Source organism: Lolium perenne, chromosome 4 (assembly GCF_019359855.2).
Source record: "Lolium perenne isolate Kyuss_39 chromosome 4, Kyuss_2.0, whole genome shotgun sequence".
Taxonomy (NCBI): domain Eukaryota; kingdom Viridiplantae; phylum Streptophyta; class Magnoliopsida; order Poales; family Poaceae; genus Lolium; species Lolium perenne.
Genome location: NC_067247.2, coordinates 312,942,752 through 312,951,669, shown reverse-complemented (window position 1 = coordinate 312,951,669; position 8,918 = coordinate 312,942,752). Strand labels below are relative to the sequence as shown.

General features: G+C 52.4%; 1 pseudogene; it reads left to right on the top strand.

Moving 5' to 3' along the window:
* Positions 1–1,539: 1,539 nt before the first annotated feature.
* Positions 1,540–3,121, top strand: LOC127296149 (cytochrome P450 710A1-like; annotated as a pseudogene).
* Positions 3,122–8,918: the final 5,797 nt, after the last annotated feature.

The window sequence follows — 8,918 nt, the reverse complement described above, 5'->3', positions numbered from 1 at the left end:
GAGCTCTGGATTGGGAATTCATAAAAGAATAGCAATATATTTTCCTCACAACAAAAACAAATACGAAGTATATCATTGACGGGATTGCTCTGTTTCGGAAAACTTTTCTAAACATTACAAACACAATTCAAGGTCATTGGCAAAAGAAAGAAAAATACTAACTATTTTCACTCCAGATGCAATTGAAGGTCTACTGATTGGCATACGAATGAAGACTATCAACTTATACTGCATCATAATTTGAAAACACGAACTCGACTTTTTTGAGCCACTTTCTCTGAACATTCAAACACCGAACATGAAAAATGTGGAAGTACTAGTGCTCATGTAATTGTGCACTTGCAGTTAGATTATTTCTCCTCAAGTTGAACCCAAGCTAAGAGGGAGGGAGTGAGGCGAGTTGTACCTGAACAATAATGTTGGATAGGTGCTGAAGTCTCTGTTGTGCTCGCTTTGAGCAGTTAGGAAAAGACCCCTCGCCACACCGCGCCCTTGGTAAAGTATGGTAGAAGCTAGCACATGCATGCACATGATCATGGAGTGTGAAGAACGTGTGGGCATGTACTGTGAAGAACGTGTGACTTTTTTTTTTTTTGCGAGTACAAGGGCTGAAAGGAAATTCAGCAAATTACAGAGAGGACCCTAGCAGAAACAAAAAATACAGTCCAAGCCTCACTGCAACCCGACCACGTCGTCGTCCATGGCGCCGTCGGTGGCGCGCCGCCGCTCCTGCTCTCCTTGACGCCTTGGATCGAGAGCTCCCCCGAGCGGACGGGAAGTCGCCGAGCGCCGGCCACAGAGGACCTACGCCAGCGGACGCCGTCGTCGCCGAACCAAACCTCCCCAACCTCCTGCACAAAGACGTCGACGCCAGATCCGCCGTCCCGCGGCATCCGGCGAAGGGGGAAACCACACACGGTCGCTCCGCAGAGCAGCCAGCGTGGACGCGGCGGAAGATCAGCCGCGGAGCTCCACCGAGCGCCGCCGCCGAAGAGGAAGTCCTCCACCTGCAAAAGCACCGCCGGCGACGCCATCTCCTCCTCCTCGCCACCGGTTGACACCAAACTCACACCTACATAACACCTATGCACAGATCCGGTGATTCCCCGTCCTCCCGCCGCCGGAGCGGCCGCCGGAGCGGCCGCCGGAGGGCGGGGAATCGACCGGATCGACGGCGAAGAGGTGGTGCGGGCTCGAGGGTCCAAAAGTCACCTCTCTCGTTACTGTGGACGGGGAGAGAGACGCTCCAAGGTGCACGGTTTCAGTAAAAGAACGTGTGACTTCACATCATGAGCCGATCAAGTGTCTCAGCTTAGTTGAGACGACAGCAACACTAGTCAGCAATAGTATGACAGGATAGGCGGCTTGACTCCCTGGATATTTTCACCTCCCGTAGCAGTTTGTAGTAGTATAAATAGTACCACCATGGATCAGTTCAAGTAATGCATAACGAAACATTCGGTCTCCAGCTCTCTCTCCCGTGAACTCCACTAAACTCAGCGGGCGTGCGTGTGTTTTCTTGTCCTAACAACAACACGAAGCAGGCGCAATATAATGGTGGACGTGGACCTCCGCACGGCGGCGGCGTTCGTGGCGGCTGCGGTGGCCCTCTACTTCCTGGTTGAGCAGCTGCCGTACCACCGCAAGAAGGGGGCGCTGCCAGGGCCGCCGTTGGTGGTGCCTTTCCTTGGCAGCGTGGTGCACATGGTCCGCGATCCAGCGCGGTACTGGGAGGTGAAGGCGGCGCAGGCAAAGGAGTCGGGCCTCGGGTTCGCCGCCGACTGGTTGTTCGGCTACTTCGTCATCTTCATCCGCGACTCGGAGCTGTCCCACCGCGTGTTCGCAAACGTTCGCCCCGACGCCTTCCAGTTAACGGGCCACCCTTTTGGGCGTAAGCTCTGGGGGGCGGACAACATCATCTACAAGTTCGGCGACGAGCACAAGGAGCTGCGGCGCAGGATCGCGCCCAACTTCACGTCGCGTGCGCTTTCCACCTACGCCACCATCCAACAGCGCGTCATCCTCGCCCACCTCCGGAGGTGGCTCGACCGGAGCGCTGCAGCTGGCAACAAGTCCATGCCGCTGCTTGTGCCCTTCCGCGACATGAACCTAGAGACCTCGCAGGCGGTGATGGTAGGGCCGTAACTCACCGAGGCGACGACAGAGATGCTCCGCAAGGACTACAACATCTTCATTGACGGGATCGTGGCCGTTCCCGTGGACCTGCCAGGGTTTGTGTTCCGGCGCGCGAGGCTGGCCGGGGAGCGACTCAGGCGCCTACTGGCGGAGTGCGCGCGGGAGAGCAAGGCCCGCATGCGCGCCGGCGGCAAACCGGAGTGCCTTGCGGACTACGGGATTCACGAGATGGTTCGACACATAGATGAGGCCGCCAATGCAGGATTGCCTCCGCCGGCCAACACCTCTGACGAGAATGTCGGATCCTACCTCTTCGACTTCCTCTTCGCCGCCCAGGACAATGTCACCTCCTTGCTTTGCTCGGCAGTCTCCGCCCTGGAGACCCACCCGAACGTAGTGGCCCGCGTGCGCGCCGAGGTTGTCACGGTCTGGTCGCCCGAGTCCGGCGAGCTCATCACCGCGGAGATGATCCAGGAGATGAAGTACACGCAGGCGGTGGCGCGCGAGGTGGTCCGGCACCGCCCACCAGGGCCGCTGGCGCCGCACATTGCCCTCCAGCCCTTCCAGCTGACGGAGTGGTACACAGTGCCCAAGGGCGCCATGGTGTTCCCGTCCGTCTACGAGTCCTCCTTCCAAGGCTTCCACTCGCCGGAAACCTTCGACCCAGATCGGTTTTTCTCCGACTCGCGCAGGGAGGACGTGACATATATACAAGCGCAACTTCCTGGCCTTCGGCGCCGGCGGCGCGCACCAGTGCGTCGGCCAGAGGTACGCACTGTACCACCTCACGCTCTTCATTGCCTTGTTCGTGACCGTCGCAGAGTTCCAGCGAGACAGGACAGAGGGGTGTGACGACCTGTTGTACGTGCCCACCGTCGTGCCCAGGGATGGCTGCGCTGTGTACCTGAAGCAGCGCTGCCCTAGCGTCCCATCTTTTTCCTTGTGAACCATATACGTAGTATATCCTTTCTATGGCTTGAATAATGGTTGTAAGATTGTGGAGTTATGTGCTGAGGGTCGAAAAAAGTAGGAAAACGCTGGTGAACGTCCGGGGGAACAGAACGCTCCCATCCTCCTCCTTCGCTGAGCGACGCGTGTCCTCATGGGCCCACCCACGTGCATCGTCTCTGGATGCTTCCTCTCTCATCCCCTTTCTTATCCCTTATCCCAACTTCCTCAACCACAGAAACACCACGCGCTGGCCGTGCGCAGGCTACTGGCGATGCGCCGCTGCACCCAAACTCGTCACCTCGCGCCGTCCAAAGCTCTCTCTCCCATGCCTCCTGCTCGTCCCGCCGCTATCCTTCCATGGCTCCACCGCCGCGAGCTCGAGCTCATCGAGTTCTCTTACATCGACACCTACAGGGGGCAGCTAGTTTGAGGCCGCCATGAACGCCGGAGGATACAGGCCACGCCGTCGCTGATGATGGGGGCGGCGGAGGAGTTGCTGGGGTGCGACCGGCATTGCTGGAGCTGCAAGGGACGGGAGCCAATGCTGCAAGCGGCGTCCGCGGCTGCTACATGCGGGGTCATCGTATGCTACAAGGGCAGCGGCGGCAGCTGCTACATGGTCGCCGGCCTCTGCTACATGTCGCGGCTGCTGCGGATGCGGCTACTACATTAGGCGGAGGCTGCTGCTACGATGGATGTCGGCGACTGCTACATGCGGCGGCGGCGTCTGCTACAAGGACTGCGGCTGCTGCTACATAACCGCCACACCCTCTGCTGCTTGCCGCGGCGGCGGCGCAGCTGCTACAACTGGCGGTGGCTGCTGCTACAAAGGGCTTCGGCGGCTGCTACATGGGTCAGCGATGGCTGTGAAAAGCGGCAGCGACCTGCTACAAGCGGCGATGGACATTGCTACAAGTAGCAGCGGCAGTTGCTACAAATGGTGCGCCGTTGTTCTGCAACTAGGCCGCCGGCGAAGCTATGTGCGGACGGCGGTGCTGCATGCTGGGGGCCGTCGTGCTACCGGGTGCTGCCGGCAGGGGGCGGAGTTGCTGCCAAGTCGGGTGGCGGTGCTGCAACCCGGACGCGACATCGCCGGAGGTGCTGCAAGCTCGGGCGCGCGAAGGTCGGGGAGAAGGGAAATTGTCTTCTCTTTTTTTTCCGTGCGGGAGCGTTGACCCCAGATCCGGACGGTTACCTTTAGTTGCATCGGGTGGCTAGCGACCCGGGGGATTGGAGATTTGATCCCCCGGGGGACGCTCAGCGCGACCCAAAAAAGTATGTATGGTTGAAACATGTAACGTCAGGAAAGTCTATTTGGAGTTATATAATCCCTCCGTTTGGAAAAATGTAAGATGTTAAAACATTTTATTTGGTTTATCCACTTTAGTTTGTATCTAGTCTATCTTTATGTGTGGTTCACTTATTTAGTTTGTATCTAATTATTAATGCACGGAGTAATTATTAATTTTGTATGTCATCTAAAAGTATGTTTTAGATCAAGGTGCGAAATGTTTATCCGGTGGAGATGATATAATCCACACTACAGGAATGGCGACGTACGCCGAGGGCCGTGGCATACACCGACGGCCAAATGTCGGGGCCGTCGGCGTATGGCCCGGCACGGCCAGCCAGCGAGTCTCACCCTCGGCGTATCGTTGCCGTCGGCGTAGCGAAGTCTACGCCGAGGGCAGCCCTCGGCATATGTTTGGCCCTAGGCGTAGACAGGGCTACGCCGACGGCCACCCTCGGCGTAGACTATTTGTCAAATTTGTCTAATTTTGTAAAAATCATAACTAATTCATATGATGTCAGAAAAATGCGTATAAGGTATCAAAATGTTCAGGAAAACATCCTCTATCCGTTTATGTCAAAATCATGCATATTTGAATCATGTATATCATGTTAATATAGTAACAATTTAAACACTTTCTTATATGTCATCGGGTTCCCGTTTTGGCCAGATGGCGATTTAAACGAAGTCAGAAAATCCCGCGGAGCCACATGGCGTCATTTTATGTGTCCTAGTAACCACTCCAAAAGACGGAATTGGGTTACGGCAGTTATTTTGGAACACCCTTCACAAACAGGGCTATCAAGTTCGGAGTTCTATGACTTTTAGGGGAAATGAGAAGGAAACGGTCCGTGACACCGCATAGTTTGTCGGAACGAGGCCATATTTTGCACGTGCGTGGTCCCTGGGATGGGAAGCAATGCCCCAGAAGCGGATTTCCAATCCGACCCATGGCCGATGGTTTTTTCATTTTCGGGGTGCCAAAACGGGTTTTTTTGTGAACCAGCTACATGAGCCGTATTTTTGTATTGCGTGAGACCTCCGCGTAGTAGTAGGACACCACCTCCGCACCACATATCACATGTCATATGTGCGTGCTAGCTATCTGGGAATCCCTGCGGCTTCCTGCTGTGTCCCGTTGAATCCGCTGGAAAGTGACCGGATTTGAACTAGGGCTACACTTTCCGTCGCTCAATAAATTCTGGGAAAAATGTTTTTAGGTCTACAACTCTTCACTTTATGTGCTAATTTTTTTTCGTTTAGCACGATGGTGAATGGGTGCAACAGCGCGCCCGGTACGGCCATACCGCATCTCCGTGGGGGCCCGTTTTGGCCGGATGGCAATTTATACTAAGTTAGAAAATCCCTTAGAGCCGCATGGCGTCATTTCATGTGTCCTAGTAACCACTCCAAAAGACGGAATTAGGATACAACAATTATTTTGGAAAACCCTTCACAAACAGAGCTATCACGTCCGGAGTTCTATGGCTTTTAGGGCAAATGAGTAGGAAACGGTCCGTGACACCGCATAGTTTGTCGGAACGAGGCCATATTTGGCACGTGCGTGGTCCCTGGGATGGGAAGCAATGCCCCGGAAGCAGATTTCCAATCCGACCCATGGCTGATGGTTTTTTTATTTTCGGGGTGCCAAAACGGGTTTTTTTTTGTGAACCAGCTACATGGGGCGTATTTTTGTATTGCGCGAGACCTCCGTGTACTAGTAGGACACCGCCTCCGCACCACATATCACATGCCATATGTGCGTGCTAGCTATCTGAAAATCCCTGCGGCTTCCTGCTGTGTCCCGCCATATCCGCTGGAAAGTGACCAGATTTGAACTAGGGGTACACTTTCCGTCACTCAATAAATTCCGGGAAAAATATTTTTAGGTCTAAAACACATCAATTTATGTGCTAAACTTTTTCCGTTTAGCACGATGGTGAACGGGTGCACCAGCGCGCCCGGTACGGCCATACCGCATCTCCGTGGGGGCCCATTTTGGCCGGATGGCAATTTAAACTAAGTTAGAAAATCCCTTGGAGCCGCATGGCGTCATTTTATGTGTCCTAGTAACCACTCCAAAAATTGGAATTAGGATACGGCAATTATTTTGGAAAACCCTTCACAAACAGAGCTATCACGTCCGGAGTTCTATGGCTTTTAGGGCAAATGAGTAGGAAACGGCCTGTGACACCGCATAGTTTGTCGGAACGAGGCCATATTTGGCACATGCGTGGTCCCTGGGATGGAAGGCATGGTCCCGGGAGCGGATTTCCAATCCGACCCATGGGCGATGGTTTTTTCATTTTCGGGGTGCCAAAACGAGTTTTTTTTGTGAAGCAGCTACATGAGGCGTATTTTAGTATTGCGCGAGACCTCCGCGTAGTGGTAGGACTGCAGGATAACGTTGCATAGAAAACAAAAAATTTCCTACCGCGAGAACGCAATCCAAGCCAAGATGCAATCTAGAAGATGGGAGCAACGAGGGGATGATCGAGTCTCACCCTTGAAGAGTTCCAAAGCCTACAAGATGAGGCTCTTGTTGCTGCGGTAGACGTTCACTTGCCGCTTGCAAAAGCGCGTAGAAGATCTTGATCACGGCGCCACGAACGGGCAACACCTCCGTACTCGGTCACACGTTCGGTTGTTGATGAAGACGACGTCCACCTCCCCGTTCCAGCGGGCAGCGGAAGTAGTAGCTCCTCTTGAATCCGGCAGCACGACGGCGTGGTGTCGGTGGTGGTGGATAATCCCGGTGGAGCTTCGCTAAGCGTGCGGGGAAGGAGGAGGAGTGGGGTGGCTAGGGTTTGGGGAGAGGGGGGCGCCGGCCACTATGGGGTGCGGCCACCTTGTGGTGTTTGGGGTGGCCGGCCCCCTCCCCTTGGCCCTCATTATATAGGTGGAACACCCAAGAGTTGGTCTACAAGTCTTCGAATAAGACCCCAAACCAAAACCTTCCATATCACATGAAACCTACCCAAGCTAGGACTCCCACTAGAGGTGGGATTCCCACCTTCCCTTGGGAGGGGGTGGCCGGCCACCATAGGTGGAGTCCACCTGGGACTCCACCCCTTAGGGTTGGCCGGCCATGGTGGTGGAGTCCCTTCGGGACTCCACCTTCCAAAGTGACTTTCTTCCAGAATATTCTAGAACCTTCTAGCACCTTCCATAAATGCACCGGATCATTTTCAAACTCATAAAATGACTTCCTATATATGAATCTTATTCTCCAGACCATTCTGGAACTCCTCGTGATGTCCGGGATCTCATCCGGGACTTCGAACAAATCTTCGAACTCCATTCCATATTTCAAGTTCTACCATTTCAACATCAAACCTTAAGTGTGTCACCCTACGGTTCGTGAACTATGTGGACATGGTTGAGTACTCTCTCTGACCAATAACCAATAGCGGGATCTGGAGATCCATAATGGCTCCCACATATTCAACGATTACTTTAGTGATCGAATGAACCATTCACATACGATACCAATTCCCTTTGTCACACGATATTTTACTTGTCCGAGGTTTGATCATCGGTATCACTCTATACCTTGTTCAACCTCGTCTCCTGACAAGTACTCTTTACTCATACCGTGGTATGTGGTCTCTTATGAACTTATTCATATGCTTGCAAGACATTAGACGACATTCCACCGAGAGGGCCCAGAGTATATCTATCCGTCATCGGGATGGACAAATCCCACTGTTGATCCATATGCCTCAACTCATACTTTCCGAATACTTAATCCCACCTTTATAACCACCCATTTACGCAGTGGCGTTTGATGTAATCAAAGTACCTTTCCGGTATAAGTGATTTACATGATCTCATGGTCATAAGGACTAGGTAACTATGTATCGAAAGCTTATAGCAAATAACTTAATGACGTGATCTTATGCTACGCTTAAATGGGTGTGTCCATTACATCATTCATATAATGATATAACATTGTTATTAATAACATCCAATGTTCATGATTATGAAACTAATCATCCATTAATCAACAAGCTAGTTAAGAGGCATACTAGGGACTCTTTGTTGTTTACATATCACACATGTATCAATGTTTCGGTTAATACAATTATAGCATGGTATATAAACATTCATCGTAAACATAAAGATATATAATAACCACTTTTATTATTGCCTCTTGGGCATATCTCTAACAGTCTCCCACTTGCACTAGAGTCAATAATCTAGATTACATTGTAAGATACCTAACACCCATGGCATTCTAGTGTTGGTCATGCTTTGCCCTAGGGAGAGCTTTAGTCAACAGATCTGCTACATTCAGATCAGTGTGTACTTTGCAAATCTTTACTTCTCCATCTTCGATGTACTCGCGAATCGAATGAAAACGCAGCTTGATATGCTTCAGCCTCTTGTGTGACATTGGTTCTTGTGCATTGGCGATGGCACCCATGTTGTCACAGTAGATGACTAATGAGTCCAATGCACTAGGAACCACACCGAGCTCTACAATGAACCTCTTCATCCATACCGCTTCTGATGAAGCCTCTGAAGCCGCTATGTATTC